Raw genomic sequence first — 23,200 nt, 5'->3', positions numbered from 1 at the left:
AAAAAGAAAAAAACCAATGTCTTCTTTTACAGTGAAGGAAAAGCCCAAGAAGTAAAGAAACTTTTACAGTAATTGTTGATTTGGCTATTATGCTGATCCCCCGAATCAAAAAAAGGTAATTTCACTTAAGTCTGCATTCTAATTTGTAGCTTCATTTTAAGTGATAAGAGGAGAAAATCATGCGGCGTTTTCCCTCTACCCGGTTGAAAAATAAACGTTCTAAAAAGGATAAAATTTAGGTAATGAGGTGCTTTCTCTGTTTTATAATCTTGGTGGGGGGGGGGGGGAAGAAACTAACTCAGGTGCTAAGTAGTTGACTGAACAGAATGTCATTAAAGGTTAGCCTGAAGAAGATAGATGGAAGTTGTGGTAGAACTAGTCATGCTCAGCTGTGAAGAATGAGGAAGCTTTCTGTGTAATGACATGGAAAGATCTCCAAAATATGTTATAAAGCGAAAAAAAGCAAGATGTAGGACAGTGTGAATAATGTGCTACTTTGTGTGTTAAGGGGGCACCCGTGGAATAAGAATACAGATTTGTGTTTGTTTTTCTACGTACAAAGAAATCTGGAGGGATAGTGGAAAACTGACAGTGATGGGGCAGAGGGAGAAGTTGCATGATGAGGGGATAGTGGGAAGTGACATGCACACTGTATGTCCTTATATTTTAAAATATTTGTGACTATATTATAGGTTTAAGGTTAAACAAAGTTCTCCTCTCCAAGATAATTTGCTGTGTGTTTTTTTCTGTTGCTTGTCTTTTCTTCCTAATTTATGGTAATTTTGGCTATTTTCAATATGATTTCTTTTAATTTTTTTTAGGAAAATGAACTAAAATTGAAAGAGGCTGAGGTCACCAGTTTAACTCTTAAAGATGTTTAGTCTTATTTTGCTTTGCTAAAATATATGACGTTATTTACATTTGGCATTATGGCTGGATTATGCTGTTTTCAGAGCATAGTTTGTCCTCCCTTCCTTTCTTCCCCAGGAATCGTAGTTGTATAAAATTTTACTTTTACTTATTTTAACTCCAAAGTTGTCATGACAAATAGTTGGAGAATATGAATACTCCATTAAAATGATAAAAGAATTGATTGTCCAGGTAGTTTGCTTTTCAGATTGGGAAATGGTTTTCTCAAGGCAATCAGACATGAACCTCAGTGACATGTAAATTTATATTTGTATACATGTATATAGTACTACTTATGGAAAATTAAACCGATAAGTCAATGATCTGTTGGTGCAAAACACTAAAAACTTCTTACAACTTATGGATTGTTATAAGCAGTATGTAATTTTGGTGGGTGGGTACTCAAAATTCCTCTGGTGGCTAATGTTGTATAATCAAAAGTAGTGAATGTTGAATGACAGTTGCTATGGGCATTTTTGTTATGTTACCAGCATTCCTTTTTATTTTGTAGGATAGGATAATTGTGTTATTTCTTTTTGATCTGTAGGTCTCTAGTAGCCAAACTTCTGCAAATGGCATTTATTTTTCGTTTGAATTCCATGTGGGTCTATTCAGTCTTTTTGAAAAAACAGAATCATATTTCAAAATTTTACTTAAAATTTTGTTTTTAACATTATAGAAGTAAATCAATGTTCATGAAGAATTAAAACAATACAATGTATATATAATAAGAGAAAACGCCCTTTGCACACTTCCACTTTGTCACATCTCTCCCTAGAGATAACTGCTGCTAACACTGTTATATAACTTTCCAGTTTTTTTTTTCTGTGCATTTACAAACATAGACTTTTCAATCTTGAAAATAGAATTATATTGATTGATCGTCTACTTTGCCAGTTTGCCTCTACTGTGGGCTGTTACTAACCCACAGGACAGGGAAATGACCTGGAGTATGTGAGAAAGTTTAACGTGTAGTATACACCGTAGGACATTCTCATCTTTTCACTTGTGAGGGGCTGGTTGGTTTGGGGTACATTTACAGAGTTTGTAGTGAGGTCTTAACTGGTGTGAGCTTTATGTGATGTAGATTGAATTCACCTGTAAGACATGGATTCCATGGCTTTTATAGGACTCTTTAGGGTCCACATTCTAACGTTTTCTTTGGGTTTTGACCTGGTCAGTAGCTCACAGGTTAAACTTTGATTTTATTCTCCTGTACTTGCAGACCACTAGAAAGCCCCTTAGATTACATCAGCCTCTCCTGGTCCTCTGAAGTGAACCTAGGTAGGCTTTGTCCTTAACTAAGAGACGTTGATTGACTTGGATGGAATCCAACCTTGGATGGAATCCAGCCTTTGAAGCGGAAAGGGGAGAAGAGGCATTTTGGTCCGGTTTGTGCTTTACTGACAGCAGACAAGTTGCATGCATACTTCCACTCAGAGAGAACATTGCCCTTCTAATAGTTCCAGAGGTGGTGGTTTTTTTTGTATTGTCTTTGTTTTTTTAAACCAAGCTGCGAATAGTTACCAAGACTTAATTCTTTTTAGGTGATAGAAAGTTGAGTATTAGTCAAGACACTTTACTAAGCTATGTGACATACATAGAAAGATAAAGTATAATTGACCCTGCCCTCAGAGGGTTTGAAATCTAGTATGGTTAAAAGAGCATGTATGTAATGATTATAACACAAGATGGGAAATGATAGATTCCATAGATACATGAGGTTTGTAAGGGTAAGACTATTTCTAGCTTTTTATTTTTGTGGGCATGGAGTTTGGAGGGAGAGTAGATATCTCAACGTTTTAAATAGTTAAGAAAGGATAGAACATAAAGCTCAAATCTTAGCTCTTAAGGGGTAAGGAAGTAAGGAGTTAAATTGCATCCTCATAGCAGGCACTTATGAACACTAATTGATAGTTTATTTTTGTTTGCTTGCTTTTTACTCTCTCCCACTGGAAAGAACCATTTGATGTTTTATTTGATCATTATAATACAGCCTCTTTTAGATTTCAGGATTTTAGAATAGGAGATTTAATTCTGCCAGTTAACTATTGTCTACCATCTAATATGTCAGGCAGTGTTAATATTAAAAGTAAATTGTTGGGGCTTCCCTGGTGGCGCAGTGGTTGAGAGTCCGCCTGCCGATGCAGGGGACGCGGGTTCGTGCCCCGGTCTGGGAAGATCCCACATGCCGCGGAGCGCCTGGGCCTGTGAGCCATGGCCGCTGAGCCTGCGAGTCCGGAGCCTGTGCTCCTCGACGGGAGAGGCCACAACAGTGAGAGGCCCGCGTACCGCAAAAAAAAAAAAAAAAAGTAAGTTGTTTTTTCCCTCAAAGCACATATTTAATGTCCCCCCTCCCCCACATTTTTACTTCTGGTGCTATGTCAAATAAAATATTTATTTGCTGTACGTATTTTAAACTCTGAAAGCAAACAACAATATGGTGAAAACTCAGAGTTCCACAGCAAAACTACCTTTTATTGTTTGTGTCTCTTACCAGTTCTTCTCAGATGCATAAAGTAAAAAAATAATTTTAAAGTGTAGTTTCTTGTAAGCACTGTACCAGTGGACATTGTATTTTCTCCTTTTCTGAGTCTAAAATTCTAGATGGAGTGTATGAATTACAGAATACATTTTAAGTGTCAGAGCAATTTAATTCTTGCTAATTGACTGTGATTTTTATAATGGCATTTATATTTATAGGTTGCTTTACAATCATTTGTTACTTATTTTTATAGCTCTGTTAGGTATAACTCCTGTGAATTAGGTGGGTAAGAGATTGCTGTTTTTCTCCATGTATTTGATTATGCAAATGTTAAATTACCTAAACTCCTCATAAGTATAGTGTCAACTTTGAGTTATTAGTTATTTTAGGTGTGTATTTCATAAAGATGTAAGTCTACTTATTATTTTAAGTCTTAGAAGTCTACAGAAAAATCACTTGTAAAAAATAAATTTTTATGTATTATTTTTGACTTTCATAGGATACTGTTTAGAATGTGATTTACCTTTTATTTTTCAGAAATATTTTCTCATTTTTATATTAATAAGATCCAAGAATAAGACAAAAATTCCCATCTCTTTCAAAGAGGGCACATTTAATCAGATATGTACATTTTTAATTCCCATCCAAGATAGTAGAAAATGAAAATACAGATTGATTCATGCTCAAAATTTTGTGTTTAAAAAATAAAACACAAATGGGTGTTGCCACAATGAGGGTTAAACCAACAACTTGCTAAGAATTTATCATTTGCATTAAAATATGGCTGTAACATAAATAGCTTATTTCTTTCTTAATCTTTCCCCCAGTTATAAAAATAGTGTATCCCTAATGTAGAAAACTTGGGAAACATGCAGAGCATGAATTAAATTTTGAAAATACCACTAGAATTCTCACAACCACTAGACGCCATTGTTAACCTTCTGAAATATCTTCTCCCTGTGTTTTGCTTAGCCACATCACATGTCTATAAGTGTACATATAGACATCACATGTACACTTATAGACGTGATGTTTACAAAATGGTCTCATAATGCGTCCACTATTGTGCAAACTATTCTATTCACTTAACAGTGAATCTTGAACATTTTTATATCAGTATTTTTCTACAACATTATTATTTTTAATAGTTATGTGATATCCTCATTTATGTTTGTGTAATAATTTACTTACTGGTCTATTTCTGTTGGATGCAAGTTTTCAGTTTTTAAAATTATAAACAATGGGACTCCCCTAGCAGTCCAGAGGGTAAGACTCTGTGCTTCCACTGCAGGGGGCGTGGGTTTGATCCCTCATTGGGGAACTAAGATCCCGCATGCTCCATGGAGCTGTGAAATAATAAATAAATACTTTAAAAAATTATTTAAAAAATGGTCACTTTTAGAACTGACAGCATTAGTCATCTGGTAGAGTTGATACTTAAAAAAATTTCAATAGGATAGTCTTCAGAAGAATTAGAATTCAAGTAGAATTTTACTGAATTTGTATTAATGTCGAGATTAAACAGAAATTTTGTGCTTTTTGTTGAAAAAATATGCCAGAAGCATATGATAAATTATCTAATATTGATTCATAATAATGACTCCAAGATTTTTATAATGGTATATTTTCTTTCTAAGGTAGGTTTAACTTTGAATTGTATTAAAGTAACTTGGCATTTCATGAGCAAACATGAGTTGGATAGCAGTGCTCTTGAATAAGCCTTCAAGTAAGGTAGGAATCTATGAAGCAGTCTTTACACACTCAATTAAAATTTAAGCTGTAACATTTTTTACAACAGAACAGAGAGTTTGTTTGATTGCTCAAAAAAACTTCCTTAAAAGGAAAGTCTGAATACCAAGAAAGAATACTTTCACCCAAAGAATTGACATTACCTGTGTATAGGATTTCTGTGAAATTTTATTCAACCCTTAGGTATCTATATCCTGTAGTTTAAATCAGGGAGAAAAACTGTTAGATTAAACTATTTTCAGGGGAAAATAGATATGATCTTAAAGTTTAATGCAGTAGTTTTAAGGTGTCTTCTGTTGCCTGTTTTTGGAAGTTACATATTTTATCAGGTTCCTATGACTATTACTTTTTAAAAATTTTTATTTGAGTATAGTTGATTTATAATGTGCTAGTTTCTGCTATGCAGCAAAGGGAGTCAGTTATACACACACATATATACACTCTTTTTTAGATTCTTTTCCCTTATAAGTCATTGCAGAGTATTGAGTAGAGTTACAGTAGGTCCTTATTAGTCATCTATTTTATATATAATAGTGTGTATATGTCAATCTCACTCTCCCAGTTTATCCCTCTTCCTACCCCCCCCCCTGGTAACCAAAAGTTTGTTTTCTACATCTGTAACTCTTTTTTTTGGTTTTTTTTTTTTTTTTTTTGCGGTACGTGGGCCTCTAACTGTGTGGCCTCTCCCGTTGCGGAGCACAGGCTCCGGACGCACAGGCTCAGCAGCCATGGCTCACAGGCCCAGCCGCTCCACGGCATGTGGGATCCTTCCGGACCGGGGCATGAACCCATGTCCCCTGCATTGGCAGGCAGACTCTCAACCACTGTGCCACCAGGGAAGCCCAACATCTATAACTCTTACTTCTGTTTTGTAGATCAGTTCATTTGTACCATTTTTTAGATTCCACATATAAGGGATATCATATGATATTTGTCTTTCTTTGACTTACTTCACTCAGTATGACAATCTCTAGGTCCATCCATGTTGCTGTAAATGGCATCATTTCGTTCTTTTTTATGGCTGATATTCCATTATGTATATATACCACATCTTCTTTATCCACTCATCTGTTGATGGACATTTAGGTTGCTTACATGTCCTGGCTATTGTAAATAGTGCTGCAGTGAACATTGGGGTGCATGTATCTTTTAAAATTATGATTTTCTCTGGATATATGCCCAGGAGTGGGATTGCAGTATCATATGGTAGCTTTATTTTTAGTTTTTTTAAGGAACCTGCATACTGTTCTCTATAGTGGCTGGACCAATTTACATGCTCACCAACAGTGTAGGAGGGTTCCCTTTTCTCCACACCCTCTCCAGCATTTACTGTTTGTAGATTTATTTTTATTTTATTTTTTATTTTTTTCCCTTTGCGGTATGCGGGCCTCTCACTGTTGTGGCCTCTCCTGTTGTGGAGCACAGGCTCCGGACATGCAGGCTCAGCGGCCATGGCTCACGGGCCCAGCCGCTGGGTGGCATGTGGGATCTTCCCGGACCAGGGCACGAACCTGCGTCCCCTGCACCGGCAGGCGGACTCCCAACCACTGCGCCACCAGGGAAGCCCTGTTTGTAGATTTTTTGATGATGGCCATTCTGACTGGTGTGAGGTGATACCTCATTGTAGTTTTGATTTGCACTTCTCTAATAATTAGTGATGTTGAGCATCCTTTCATGAGCCTCTTGGCCATCTGTGTGTCTTCTTTGGAAAAACGTCTATTTAGGTCTTCTGCCCATTTTTTGATTGGGTTGTTTGTTTTTTTGAGCTGCATGAGCTGTTTGTATATTTTGGAGATTAATGTTGCTGCAGGAGGGTTGTCTTTTCATTTTGTTTATGGTTTCCTTTGCTGTGCAAAAGCTTTTAAGTTTAATTAGGTCCCATTTGTTTATTTTTTTTTCTTTCATTACTCTAGGAGATGGATTGAAAAAGATCTTGCTGCAATTTATGTCAGAGAGTGTTCTGCCTATCTCTGTGACATAAATCACAGCAAGATCCTTTTTTGAAAAGGATCTTTTCACTTCCTAGAGAAAGGGAAATAAAAACAAAAATAAACCTCCTAGAGAAAGGGAAATAAAAACAAAAATAAACAAATGGGACCTAATGAAACTTAAAAGCTTTTGCATAGCAAAGGAAATCATAAACGAGACGAAAAGACAACCCTCAGAATGGGAGAAAATATTTGCAAACAAAGCAACTGACAAAGGATTAATCTCCAAACTATGCAAGCAGCTCATGCAGCTCAATGTCAAAAAAAACCCAATCCAGAAATGAGCAGAAGACCTAAATAGACATTTCTCCAAAGAAGATATACAGATTGCCAACAAACACATGAAAGGATGTTCAACATCACTAATCATTAGAGAAATGCAAATCAAAACTACAATGTGGTATCACCTCACACCAGTCAGAATGGCCATCATCAAAAAATCTAGGGCTTCCCTGGTGGTGCAGTGGTTGAGAATCCGCCTGCCAGTGCAGGGGACACGGATTCGTGTCCCGGTCCGGGAAGATCCCACATGCCGCGGAGCAGCTGGGCCCGTGAGCCATGGCTGCTGAGCTTGCGCATCTGGAGCCTGTGCTCTGCAACCGGAGAGGCCACAACAGTGAGAGGCCCGTGTACCACAAAAAAAGAAAAAAAAAATCTACAAACAATAATGCTGGAGAGGGTGTGGAGAAAAGGGAACCCTCTTGCACTGTTGGTGGGAATGTAAATTGGTATAGCCACTGTGGACAACAGTATGGAGGTTCCTTAAAAAACTAAAATAGAACTACCATATGACCCAGCAATCCCACTACTGGGCACATACCCTGAGAAAACCATAATTCAAAAAGCATCATGTACCACAATGTTCATTGCAGCACTGTTTACAATAGCCAGGACATGGAAGCAACCTAAGGGTCCATCGACAGATGAATGGATAAAGAAGATGTGGCACATATATACAATGCAGTATTACTCAGCCATAAAAAGAAATGAAATTGAGTTATTTGTAGTGAGGTGGATGGACCTAGAGTCTGTTATACAAAGTGAATCAAGTCATAAAGAGAAAAGCAAATACCGTATGCTAACACATATATATGGAATCTAAAAAAAAAGGTTCTGAAGAACCTAGGGGCAGGACAAGAAAAAGACGCAGACATAGAGAACGGACTTGAGGACACGGGGAGGGAGAAGGGTAAGCTGAGACAAAGTGAGAGAGTGGCATGGACATATATACACTACCAAATTTTAAATAGATAGCTAGTGGGAAGCAGCCGCATAGCACAGGGAGATCAGCTCGGTGCTTTGTGACCACCTAGAGGGGTGGGATAGGGAGGGTGGGAGGGAGATGCAAGAGGGAGGGGATATGGGGATATATGTATATGTATAGCTGATTCACTTTGTGATACAGCAGAAACTAACACACCATTGTAAAGCAATTATACTCCAATTAAGATGTTAAAAAAAAAAATGTTCTGCCTATGTTTTCCTCTAAGAGTCTTATGGTATCCAGTCTTCCATTTAGGTCTTTAATCCATTTTGAGTTTATTTTTGTGTATGGTGTTAGGGTATGACTATTACTTTTGATAGCGACTGCTTTTTTCCTTTTTCTTTTTTGTCATGAAAATAGGAAATTTGGGGGTGTTTATTTTTTCCATTTATTTATTCTCAGTGACATGATCAGATTACTAAAATATCTGGTTTTATTCTAAATAAAGCTTATTGTTATTTATTACCTGAAATTTAGTAACGAAGACAGCAGACTACTTTAAAGGTCTTAATTAGTTACATTTATAGCATGGTATAGGGATGAAGAGTGCAGAGCTCTATAGCTAGCCTGCTTGGCATTTACATCCTGGTTTTATTGCTAGTGATTGGACAAATGTTACCTCAATTTCTCATCTGTAAAATGAAGATAATACTAGTTCATAATATTGTGTGAGAATTAAACAACATGTGCAAAGTAATTAGAGTAATGAGTATTTATCACAGAGTTAATTGTTCAGTAAATGTTAGCTATTACTATTTCTGTCGTTTTGTTACTTTCATAGTGTGTACCAAACGTGGCTCTTATCATTTTTTGGAGGGGAGTTCCAATTTCAATAAGTTGCTTAGAGTTTTGTATCTACATATAGAGTTTGGGAGTACTTGACCTTTTTATGTGACTCAGAACAATGAAAAAGTTATTAGAAGATGTTGCCAGGGTGCGTGGTATTGCATATTTCTTTGAGATACTTTTGCCAAATCAAGTTATGGAAAAGCGGTGACTTTTTTTCTATGTCGAAACTTAAATTTTAGTTGAAACAATATTAGAAGTTATTTAGGAAAAAACCCACAAATTCAAATGAAATATGTTAGAACCTAAATTTTATTTTACAACTTTAACTTATGTAGTTCTATAGAAATTTCACAAAATTTTAAAGCAAGAAGAGAAATGAGAGAAACATTAGTTAATGGAAAATGCTATTTCCAACTCTTACATGGTAATTTTTGTCTCCATCAGAAATGATGATGATATAATATCTGTACTTATAAAGGTCTCTGTTTCACCAGTAGTTTATTGTATGAAACAGGCTTACATTGTTTAGCTTCTTTTTAGACTTGATCACATTCATATATTTTTCTTTAAGTCTCTTACTTTTGTTGGGGCCAATCATTATTAAAACTTAAGACTTTTTTCTTTTGAAAATAGTTTTGTGGTTTTTATAAAAATGAGTCTTGTTCCTTGGGAAAGAGTTAAAGTACCAAAAACTACAAAGAAAATCTATGATGAAAAAAATCACCCAAAATCTCAGGGATAAAGCTCTGTTAATATTTTTTTCAGCATTTTCTAAGGGAGTTGGGATGGGTGTGGGTGTGCATGTGTATGTATGTACATGTACATGTTACAATTTTATAGCAAGTGGAATATATGCAGTTTTATAAACTGCTTTTTTCCTCTCATCATGCTTTCTGTATATCTTTACTTGTAAAGTAATGTTTTCATTATTTTTATCTAGTCTTAGTCCTTTACTTTGTTTTCAGTTGACCCTTGAGCATTGTGGCAGTTAGGGACAGTAACCTTCTTTGTGGTTGAAAAGGTCGAAAATCCACGTATAACTTATAGTGGGTCCCTCCATGGTTCATCCATATATGCAGTTCCTCAGTATTCAGGGTTCCACATCCTTTAATTCAACCAACCACGGATCGTTTATTACTGAAGTATTGGGTTGGCCAAAAGGTTCGCTTGATTTTAAGTAAAAATAGAAGATGTATTTCATTTTCACCAAGAAATTTATTGAACAACGTAATCATTAACCGAGCGAACTTTTTGGGGAACCCAATATTTACTATTGGAAAAAAATCTGTGTACAGGTGGACCTGTGGAATTCAAACCTGTGTTGTTCAGGGGTCAACTGAAATTCATTTACATTTTTGCTGATAATAGCCAAGTTTGTAACCACCATCAACTTTGACTTTTCTTTGAGTCATCTGTTTTGCATTCCTTTTTATCCCTCCTATTTTGCTTTTTTTGGTGTTAATCTAATTTTTTTTCCTGTTTTTCCTCCTATTAATTTGTTAGTTATATATTCTTTCATTATACCTTTAGTGGTTGTTCTACAGGTTAAAACAAGCATATTTACAATACAAATTACATATAATACAGATAATACAAATTATTACTTTTACCATTCCCCAATAATGACACCTTCTTACACATTAACTCATACTCCAACCTTTTTGCATTGTTATTGTTCTGTGTTTTATTTATACATATTTTAAACTCCACAAGATAGTATGGTTTTGGACAGTCAATTTTTGTTCATGTTTACCCTTTCCAGGGTTCTTCCGTCCCTCATTTCTGTTTCTGTCTGGGATCATTTTCCTTCTGTCTGAATAGCTTCCTTTAGTAGTATGTATTTTAATACCAGCCTACCTACTGACAGTGAATTTTTCCATTTTTGTTTATCTGAAAACATCTTAATTTCACCTTTTTTTGAGTTATATTTTCACTGGGTATAGAATTCTATGTCAGTAGTTATTTCATTGTCTTATGGCTTTCTGTTAAAGTCTTACTGAAGGTAATGTGTCAGCTTATAGTCTTGCTAATAATTCTTTTATTTTTTTCAAAAGACTTCTCAAAATGCCTTCTTTGCTGTCATAGTTTTTTAGCAGTTTGACTATGATGTGTTGAGGTGTGTTTTTCTTTGTATTTGCTTTATGTTCATAGAGCTTTTTTGAATCTGTAGCTTGGTGCCTTTAGTTTGGAAAATTCTCTGTCATTACATCTTCAGTTATTGCTTCTGCCCCCTCCTCCTTTATGGATTTTAATTTAAACATTTATTACACCCTGTCATCATGTTTCACATGTCTCTTAAAAATTTTTTTCTCTATATATTTCAGTTTGGGTATCTTATAATGACCTATCTTATAGTATACCAACAACTATCTTACTTTTTCTCCAAGCCAATCTATTGTGTTCTTAATTTTACATTGAAACTTTGAGTTCTAAAACATCCATTTGATCCTATTTTATACATTTTTAATAGACTTCAAGTCTCTTGAACATACTGATTAAATGCTTGTTATTAATTTCAGTAACTGCATCAACCATTGGTCTACGTATATTGTTTTTCTGTTGTTTTTCATGTGTTTGTGTGGTTCTGTCACTTCATATGTTGCTAGGTTTTTCAAAGAACTTGTCCATCTCATCTAAGTTGTTGAATTAGTAAAGTTGTTTATAATATTCTCTTATTATCCTTTAAATAGCTATAGAATATATCTTGAGTCTAATATCTGTATAATCTGCAGAGATTTGGTGTCATTCCTGATATTGGGAAATTGTGTCTTCTCTCTTTTTTCCCTGATCAGTCTGACTTGAGATTTATTAACTTTATTAAGATTCTCAAAGGATCAGCTTTTGGTTTAACTGATTTCCTCTAGTTCTCCTGCTTTTTGTTGCCTTATTTCTGCTCTGATCTTTATTAATTCCTTTCTTTAACTTACTTCAGGTTTGTTTTCTTTTTCTAGTTTCTTAAGGTAGAAGCTGAGGTCATTAATCTGTGACCTTTTCCCCTGCTATATGTGTGCTACAAATGTCCCTCTAAATATTGCTTACAAATTTTAATATATATATGTTTTTCATTTTCATCCAGCTCAGAGTACTTTTTAATTTACTTTTTGATGTCTTCTTTGGCCTCGACATTATTTAGAAGTATATTATTTAGTTTCCAAGAATTTGAGGGTTTTCCAGAGATCTATTATTTTTAAGTTAATTCTCTTGTGATGAGAGAATATACTTTTATGACTTGGATCCTTTTAAATTTATTGATTTGTTTTATGGCCCAGAATATGATCTGTCTTAGTAAATGCTCCATGTGCACTTGAAAAGAATGTGGATTCTGTTGTTGTTGGGTGGAGTGTTCTGTAGATATCAATTAGGTCAAGTTGGTTGATAGTTTTTGTTTATGTCTTGTAATTTTTGATTGAATGCCAGACATTGTGAATTAAAAAACAAAATAAAGCAAGCATCAAGTATGTTCTGCCAGAGGGTGTTTACCTTTTCTTCTAGGCAGATAGACTAGGGAGCCAGTCACCTTAATTTATACAGAGGCTAGGTTGCTATTTGAGTAGTTTGGTGGTATTCTTCTTCTTCTTTCCTTTATTTGTAGGGTGTGGTTTTCCAGGACTTTCATTTCAAAGCCTTTCATTTCGTTTCAAAGGGTCTTTACCCCTTAGCAGAGCCAAAGTGGAAAATTTCACTTTGCTTTTCAAAGTTTTTCAATTATTATTTAGCCTCTTACCCTGTACTGTTTTAAAATTAAGCAAATGTCCTGTGAGAGATATTGGCCTTGAGCTTGAGGTCCCTGCAGTTTCCCATTTTTGTTACTCCAGCCTTGTGTGAACACCAAAAGCACTCCTGGTTTCTTGGTTCCTCAGCAGCAACGTTTTGTACAGGCCAAATCTCAAGTTTTCAGCCTTCACACTCAGCCCATAATCTGGAAATAACCCCAGGGAAAGCAACTGCAGATCATCTAAACAAATTTAAAAGATTCCCCCTTCTCTGGAGTGGTAGACCTTCTTGTCCCCCATGTTTTAAAGACAGCTATACGCTGCCTTTAAAAATATGTTTTTTTGTAATTTATTTAGCTTTTCTAGTTGTTCTCAAGAAGAATATTGACCCACTGCAAACTGTTTCATCCTACTTGGATGTGGACAACTCCTTACTGGTTTTTAGAAGCTTCACATAATACTCTATTTTCCTGAGCAATTTTGTATTAAGTATTCTTTTGGGTTTTAGGTAGGTGGGTTTTAGTTTTTGACCTAGTATACGTTCTAAAAATCAGATTTATTGAGGTATAATTTATATATGTTAAAACTCATCCATTGTAAGTATACATGTTGAATTTTGACGGACATATACATTTTTGTAACCACTACCACAATCAAGATACAGAAAATTCCTGTCAACATGAAAAGTTCTCTCTCCCTGGCAACCACCAATCTGTTTTCTGATAATACAATTTCACCTTTTATACAATATGATATAAATGGGATACTACAGTATATGGTCTTCGGGGTCTAGCTTGCACTTAGCATAATGCTTTTGATACTCATCTGTGTTAGTGGTTTTCTCTTTTTATTTCTGAATACTTTTCCATTGTATGAGATATGGCATAGTTTGTTTATAATTATTAGTTGTTGGACTTTTGGATTGCTTCCAGTTTTTGGCTATTATAAACAAAACTGCTAAACATTTGTGGACATGTGTTTTCATTTCACTTGGGCAGATATGTAGGAATAGAACTGTTGGGCTGTATGGTAATTATATGTTTAACTTCATAAGACACTGATGAATCGTTTTCTAAAGTGGTTTTACCGTTTTACATTCCCTTCAGCAATGAGATTTTCAGTTGGTCTGCATTCTTGCTAACACTTGGTATTGTCAGCGTTTTTGAATTTCTGCCATTCTAGTGGGTATGTAATGTTAAGTCATTGTGGTTTTAATTTGCATTTCCCTAATGACATGATATTGAGCATGTTTATGTGTGCTTATTGGTCATTCGTATATTTTCTCTTGTGAAGTGTCTGCTCAGATCTTTTACCCATTTAAAAAATTGGGTTGTTTACTCATTTACTGAGATGTAAGAGGTTTGTTTTTGTAAATATATTCTGATATGAGGCTTTTATCAGATATTAGGATTGTGAAAATTTGATCTCCCAATCTATGGCTGCCCTTTATATTTTCTTAATGGTATCTGAAGAGCAAAGTTTTAAATTTTGATGAAATCCAGTTGATTAATTCTTTTATTCTTCATATTTTTGTGTCCTAAGAAATGTTTGTCTACTTTGAAGTATATGATTCATTTCAGTTGATTTTTATATATGATATGAAAAAGGGTTGAGATTCTTAAAAAATTTTTTTTCCACATAGATATACAGTTGTTGTAGCACCATTTAATGAGAGACTGTTCTTTTTCTCCACTGAATTACCTTGTCACTTTTGTCAAAAATCAATTAATCATATGTGTGTGGGTCTTTTTTTGAACTCTATTTTATATAGTGAACTTTATACTTATCTTTACATCAGTACCTCTAAGTCTTGATTACTGTAGCTTTAAATCTGGTAATGGAAGTCCTCCAGTACCATAAACATAATATACTTCTGTATTCATTTAGGCCTTTAATTTCTCTCAGTAAAGCTTTTTAACAGTTTTTGAATATACTTTTAGTAGTGGACTTTATCCTATTTGTTCAGCAAGTACCTAGTGAACATCTGCTGTGTGCCAGGCACTGTTCTAGTTGCTGGTGTTACAGCAGTGAACAAAGAATGCAAAAAGGCCTGCCCTTGGGGAGCTTACATTCCAACTGGGGGAAACCAGATGAGAAACTCTTAACTTAAATGTATGTTAGATGGTGATTAATACTATGGAGGAAAACAAATCAGGGGAGGGGGCTGGAGTGTTAGGGTGGGGACAGAGGGATTTATAATTTTTAATTGTGTGGACAGAAAGGTCTTCACTGAGAAATTGATATTTAAGCAGACCTTAGTCTGCTCTATACCCTAATAATGAAACAACCAACAATTCAGAAGGAAAAGGGGAAAGAAGGTGGGAGCTTGAATAAGTGTGCTAAGTATGCTAGTTGCCTCCTGTGTAGTAACTAGAAGTCCATAGCATTTAAAATCAACAAGTGTAGTGATAGAAGTATCTAACAGCAGAAAGGTAGACCATAAGAAATATCATGTTTTTGGTTGAAATCTGGTGATGAGAAAGTGTAACGTCTTAACATAGCTTATAGTAGAGAACTAATAGGTAACATGAAGAAATGGAAGATGGACTTCAATACATATGATATTATAAAAGTATTATTTTAATAAAAACCTTATTAAAATAACAGAACTATCTGTAAAATGTAAATATGGAGAAAAGATGGAATTAAATGAGACATTAATGGGTATTTTGATTGTAAAGTTTATAATTTACAATGAAGAAATACCAAATAGTATTTCTTCAAAAATAGTAGAGCATTAATATTCAAAAGTAAAAGTGATCCTGGAAAGTTATAGTAGATTAGTAGAGCAAAATATTCAAAATAGTAGTAGAAAATAGTAGAAAAATAGTAGAGCATTAATATTCAAAAGTAAAAGTGATTCTGGAAAGTTATTCAGAAAAACTTTACTGGTGGACTTTAATGGATCTCTCTTAGACCAAAGTGTATCAAGTGAACAAAAAAATTAAGGCTATAGAACAATTAAATATCCCAATTAATAAGCAAAATTTGATGGATAAACTGAATCCTACCTTGAAAATAGAGACTGTATACCTTCTTTCCAAGCATTTATAGAACATATACAAAAATTGATTATAGTACTAGATCATAAAGAAAACTTTTGTACATTCCTAAAGGTAGGAATAATTTAGAACCGCCCATCTAATATGATAGCCACTAGCTACATCTAGCAATTTAAATTCATTAAAGTTGAGTAAAATTTAAAATGCAGTTTCTCAGTCTTACTAACTACATATCAAGTGCTCAAATAGGATTGATTGACATTAGAATGAGGAGAGAAGAAAGCAGATTGAAGACAGTATATGTGAACTAAATCTTCCTGTTTCATAGCAAGGAGTCAGTAGACATAATTTGAAGTTAGTCAAGAAATACAGACATGTTATATATAATTAGAGAGATAAATATAAAAACTACAGACACATAGATAAAAGTGAATGCTTCTAGCAAACAGGACTGCAGTTTTTTACTATTTGTTTTTTTAAAACCATGTGCATGTATTACATCAATAATATGCAAGTTTTACGAGACTAACAGGATATACAAACAAAATAAAAACTTATAAACTGTCTTTGCACAATAGCTTCTTATCCAGTAACTGTTAAGTGTAACTTTATTCCTTTGCATAAAGTAAAAAATGCTCTAGTTTTTTTTTGATATTTGATTAAAATTAATTTATACTGAAAGTATTAAAAAAAATTTTCAGGCACCAGTTGCCAGTCTTCTCTTCCATTTACAAATGAAGATAGCAGGCAGCTTTCTGTGACTTTGGTCATATACTACTTATCTTTAATTGATGAAATAGTTAATTTGATTTCAGTAGTGAGTAAAAGATTCATATAAAATATTTGGAGTACTTTAAGATTTTAATCTAAATAAACATCTTTCAGACAACAAAAGGGCACTTACCTGGGTCAGGAAATAAAAATCAAAGCTTATACTCACAGCCCCTGAGGACTTATGATATATTTCAAAGGTAATTTCTCTTTAATTTCTAGGGAATATTTTAAATATAAGTAAAGAGTGACATCTTTAACAAGGACATTTGGCAAATAACTATATGAAAATTTTACTGCTTATATAGTGAAGGTATTGGTTATTATTTAAGATGCCACTTTATATTGCTTTATTTATTCACAACCTGTTGCTGTAGTTATTATCTATTTTCAGAATATTATTACATCTTTTTGCATATTCACTATGAGAGAGGGACTATAGATAAGGTTTAGGGCAAAAGAGAAAGAAGTTTTGCCCCGTGATTTAATATTACTTGAAAACGTATATAGGCAGACTAGTTCACAGTGTCATTTGTTGAATGTGTATAATATTTGTTTTCCGGTTTCCCAAATTGACTGGCCAAGCCAGTTTTTACAGCTTGACACTCTGAAACTGTCAGTATATTGTAGTTTGATAATTCAAGTAACTTTACACATAAGAAAATTAAACGTATAGGGATTAAATCTAAACACTTAGCTTAGAGGAACAGCATTACACAGCAAATCATCAAAAAGACCGACAGCAAATCCCCAGTGTAGTGGAAGATTTACGGAATATGGTGTTAGTAATTTATCTTTATAGCGATAAAGTCTTGGTCTCCAAATACTTTTTCAACATTTAAAAATTCAGTATTTTAGAAATAATATTAAGATTTTTTTCTTCCTTGGAATGTAATTTACATCATTTTAATAATTAAAGATCTTTATGATTATACTTAAATCAATTACAAAGTACTTGCTGAAGGTGTAGGAGATTGGGAACTTATCTACTGACTTCTAGACACAATCTAAAACTTTGCTTTTCAATAAATCTTTGACATTTTCTTGTTTGTCTTTGTTCTAAAACATTAATGCATGTTTTAAAAGATCCAATAGTAATGAAACGTTCTATAAATGTGTGTGTCACTTACCCTAGGTTGTACTACATTGTGATTACCAGCCCTAAAATAATTATTATAATCATATGGTTTACAGTATACAGCAAGAGTCTAATGGCACCACAGGAACCATATCCAACCTGAAACAAGTGTTTATTCTATTCTTTCAACTCTCATGAAGCCATATGCCTGTATATGTTTAGAGGAGAGTATCTCTTCTTCCTTAGGCTAGGCTCACTCTGCCTCTCACTACCTTTATTTTTTGAAGGCCCTGACATTTTAAAATTCTCTAAAGGTGTTACTAGTGAGTGCTTTCCGTAGATATTATAAGAATAAAAATGAAAATATTATATTACCAACATAAGTCATAGTTTCTAATTGTAGGGACTTTGTTTTGTTCAGTCATACAGCCCTGGTACCTAAAATACCTGGCCATAGTATATACTCAGTAGTTTTTGAGCATAGGTAAATGCAGAAACAACTGATGTATCCATATTTTTATGTATATTTATTCATATTTAGCAAATACTTTAACATCATTGTATATAACGATAGTCTTGCAATTTATCTTCCTATCTAAAAGAATATTTAGTTGTATATAATCCAGTTAGACTCTAAGCTCCTTAAGGAGTTTGAGATTAACTTTCACACCACGGGAATACTAAACTGTAAGTGGGAGTAATATTCCACATTATAACTTAGCTGCCCAAATGTAAATTCTCTGGTTTGTGTCAGTTGAGAGTTCTCACTCATAATAGTCTGCTAATCATCCAGTTAAGAAAATTAATGCTCTGACAACTTTAGTTGGTCAAACACATTTTATTTAAGTAGTAAGATTTAAACCATATGTTCAGAACTTTATTTTTAAGTTTCTAAAATCTTTAATTATTAAAGATTAGCAGTAGTATGTGAGATTTCATCATCAGACCAAATTGGCAGCATAGGGATTCCTAACACTCATCCCTTGCCAAAATGTCAACTTTGCTCCTGCAAACCCAGGTCCCATCTCTACCTAGTGTCTGTCAGCTCCAGTGGCCCCAGGCAGCTCCTGTGACTCCTCAGCTCCAGGTCATGAGAATTCCAACAAACCCAGTCCCGTGATCCATTGTAGCACTAGCCAGCTCCTGTGAACCCAGGCTACAGGGTTACTTTGGTGCTGGTCAACTACTGTGGCACCAGGCCCTCAGCAGGCTCCTGATTCACCTCAGCACCAGCTGCCTTCCATGACCCTGGGCATCTTCCATAGCACCAGGCTACTGGCAGTTTCCCATGAACCCAGGTCATGGCACATCCCAGCACCAACTGCCTCTGTGGCCCCTGGGCTCAGCACCTGGACAACTACCATGACCACAGGTCCCTGACACACCCCAGCTCAAGTCTGGCCCATGTGGAACTAGACTCCAGACTGGCTTCTGTGGGCCCTGAATCAGGTCCTCCCTCTTGTACCCAGGCACCAGGATGATCCCTGAATATGCAAGCATCTGGCCTGCCCACCTGTTGACCCAGGCATCACAACTGCCCACCCCATGGCTCCAGCAGTAAACTTCCCTGTGGAAACCACCTTATGTGTCACCCAGAATCTCTGGATGGGCTGACTGGTGAAGGACTTCCTGCTGAAGCATGTTGTAAAGACTAGAAGAGGTGCTCATTTTCTCAAATGTGCAGACTCTAGTGTAAGCCACAAGGATCATGAATCATCAGGGAAACATGACACCATCAAAGGAAACTAACAAAATTCCATTCCAATGACTGCCCCCGAAGGAAGAGATCTGTGAACTATTTGGCAAAGAATTGAGAATAATCCTCTTGAAGAAATTCACTGAACTATTAAAGGAATACATACAAGTAAATGAAAGTAGGAAAACAATGAGTGAACAAAATGAGAAGTTTAACAAAGAAATTGGAAACCATTATTAAAAAAACACAGAAATCCTAGAGTTGAAGAATACAATTACTGAACTGAAGATTTCTTAGAAATCTTCAACTGCAGATTTGGCCAAGCAGAAGAAAGAAATAATGGATGAGGAGACAGGTCATTTGAAACCATCCAATCAGAGAAACGAAAAGAAAAGAGAATGAGAAAGTGTGAAGAAAGCCTGTGTAAATAATGGAATGCCATTAAAAGAAACAATCTACTAGTTATTGGAATCCCAGAGGAGAAGAGAGGGAGAAAGAAGCATAAAGCTAATTTAAAGAAATAATGGCTGAGAAGTTCCCAGATCTGGGGAGAGATTTGGATATCCAAGTTCATGAGGGTTGAAGCTAATAGGTCACCCCAAAATGATCTTCTCCAAGACATGTTATAATACAACTCTGTAAAATCCAGCACATTTTAAAAGCAGCAAGATAAAAAAAATTCTTCCCATATAAGGGAACCCCCCATAAGGCTATCAACAGAATAAGGCTATCAGCAGAAACTTTGCAGACCAGGAGTATGGGGGATGATATATTCAAAGTGCCCAAAGAAGAAAACTGCCAATCAAGAATACTTTACCCAGCAAAATTGTTTTATATACATGAAGGAGAGATACTTTCCCAAACAAAAGCTGGGGGTATTCATCACTACTAGATCTGCCTTATGAGAAATGGTGCAAGGAGTTCTTCAGGCTGAAAGCAAAGGATGCTAATTAGTAACATGAAAACATATGGAAATATAAAACATACTGGTAAAGGTAAGTATATAATCAAATTTAGAGTATTAGATAATATGACAGTATTGAGAGTAACATGGTGGTTAAGTTAATCACTTAACTCTAATATAAAGGTTTAAAGGACAACTGTGTTAAAAGTAACTATAGCTATGGGACTTCCCTGGTGGTCCAGTGGCTAAGACTCCATGCTCCCAATACAGGGGACCCAGGTTCAATCCCTGGTCAGGGAACTAGACCCCACATGCTGCAACTAAGAGTTCACATACTGCAACTAAAGATCCCACATTGCCGCAACTAAAGATCCCACATGTTGCAACTAAAGATCCTGCATGCTGTGATGAAGATCCCACATGCTGCAACTAAGACCCAACACAGCCAAATAAATAAATATTAAAAAAGGTAACTATAGCTACAGTAATTTGTTAATGGATGCACAATGTTAAAAGAGGTAAACTGTGACATCAAAAGCATAAAGTAAAAGATTAGAGTTCTTGTATATGATCTAAGTTGATAGCTTAAAGTAGACTGTTATAGCTAGAAGACGTTTTATATAAGCCTCATGATCATAAAACAAAACCTGCAGTAGATAGACAAAAGATAAAGAGAAGGGAGTCAAAGCATACCACTATGGAAAATCATCAGTTCACAAAGACATAACAAGATGGAGAAAGGAACAGGGGAACTACAAAGCAGGCAGAAAACATTTAATAAAATGTCATGAGAAAGTTCTTACCTATCAATAATTACTTTAAATGTAAATGGATAAAATTTTCCAGTCAAAACTCATGGAGTAGCTGCCTGGATTAAAAAACAAGATCAACTATATGCTGCCTATAAGAAACTCATTTCACCTTAAGGATACATGTAGGCTCAAAGGGAAGGAATGGAAAAAGATATTCCATGCAGTTGGAAACCAAAGAGAGCAGGGGTAGCTAACCTTATATCAGACAAAATAGACTTTAAATCAAAAACGATAACAAGGGGCAAAGACTGTCATTATACAATGAAAAAGGGATTGATTCATCAAGAGGATATAACAATTGCAGATATATATGCACCCAACATTGGAGCACCTAAAAATATTAAGCAAATACGAACAGATCTTAAGGGAGAAATTGACAACAATTAAGTAATAGTAGGGGACCTCAGTACCTCCACTTTCAGCAATGGATAGGTCATCTAGAAGAATGAAGGAAAACACTGGATGTGAAATATACCTTAGGCCAAATAGACCTAACACATATACAGAACATTCCACCCAACAGCAGCAGAATACGTATTCTCAAGTGTACATGGAAACTCTGCAGGATAGATCATATGTTAGGTCACAAAACAAGCCTTAGCAAACATAAGAAGATTGTTATTATACCACCTGTCTTTTCCATACAATGGTGTTAAACTTGAAAGCAATAAGAGGAAAATTGAAAAATTAACAATTGTGTGGAAATTAAATAACACACTCCTAAACAGCCAATCAGTTAAAGAAGAAATCAAAAGGGAAATTAAAAAATACCTTGAAAGAAACAAAAATGGAAATACAACATACCAAAACAGATGGTATGCGGCAAAAGCAGTTTAACAGGGAATTTCATAGCAATAAATGTCTAGATTCAGGGATGGGGGGAAAGATCACAAATAAACAACTGAACTACACCTCAAGGAACTAGAAGGGAAAAGCCTGGGACCAGATGGCTTCAAAGGAAAATGCTCCAACACATTTAAAGCAGTTAGCAGAAGGAAGGAAACAACAAAGATTAGCACAGAAATAAAGAGACCAGGAAAACAATATAGAAGATAAATGAAACTAGTGGCTGTTTTTTGTCTTTTTTTTTTTTTTTTTGAGAAGATAACATGGACAAATCTTTAGCTGGACTAAAGAAAAAAGACTCAAAATCAGAAACAGATGTAGAGAACAAACGTATGGGCACCAAGGGGGGAAAGTGATGGGGGTTGGTGGTGGTGGGATGAATTGGGAGATTGGGACTTACATTTATACACCAATATGTATAAAACAGGTAACTAATAAAAACCTGCTGTATAAAAAAAAATTCAAAAAAAAATCAGAACTGAAAGAGGAGACATTACAACTGACATGACAGAAATACAAAGGAAAATAGGAGACTACTATGAACAATCATGCCAACAAATTGGTTAATCTAGAAGAAATGGATAAATTCCTAGAAACCTACAACCTACCAAGACTGAATCATGAAGAAGTAGAAAATTTGAACAGACCAATAATGGATAAGGAGATTGGAACAGTAACCAAAAGCCTTGCAGCAAAGAAGAGCCAGGACCAGATGGTTTCACTGGTGAAACGTTCCACCAAACATTTAAAGAATACTTAACACCAATCCTTCTTAAACCCTTCCAAAAAATTGAAGAAGAAGGAACACTCGATACCAAAGCCAGATTAGCATACTACAAGAAAAGAAAACTACAGGCCAAAATCCTTGAGGAATATAGGTGCAAAAATTATCAACAAACTCTACTAGTAAACTGAATTCAGCAGCACATTAAAAGAATCAGACACCATGATCAAGTTAGATTTATCCCCAGGATGCAGGGATGGTTCAGTATACACAAATCAATAAATGTGTACACCACATTACTAGAATGAAAGATAAAAACATATTAATTATTACTGAATAGATATTTTCTACATATGTGATCTGTGAACAGAGGTAATTTTTTGCTGCTTCCTTCCATATTTGGATGACTTTTTCTTGCCTAATTGCTTTAGCTAAGACTTTGAGCACAATGTTGAATATAAGTGATATGA

General features: G+C 35.0%; 1 protein-coding gene across 15 annotated transcripts in view; it reads left to right on the top strand.

Moving 5' to 3' along the window:
• Positions 1 to 23,200, top strand: part of CLOCK (clock circadian regulator) — a 139,062-nt gene that overhangs the window by 5,698 nt on the left and 110,164 nt on the right. For 12 of the 15 annotated variants that reach the window (XR_013827962.1, XM_079919450.1, XM_079919463.1 and 9 more), the window contains exon 2: positions 33 to 115. The exons of the other annotated variants lie outside the window; for them this stretch is intronic. The gene's annotated coding sequence lies outside the window, so the exon portion shown is untranslated. The remainder of the gene's footprint in view (positions 1 to 32; positions 116 to 23,200) is intronic. 15 annotated transcript variants of the gene reach the window in all.

Source organism: Stenella coeruleoalba (assembly GCF_951394435.1).
Source record: "Stenella coeruleoalba genome assembly, chromosome: 4".
In the NCBI taxonomy this organism is placed as follows: Eukaryota; Metazoa; Chordata; class Mammalia; order Artiodactyla; family Delphinidae; genus Stenella; species Stenella coeruleoalba.
The sequence above is the reverse complement of the archived record's forward strand: the minus strand, read 5'-3'. Positions and strand labels throughout refer to the sequence as shown.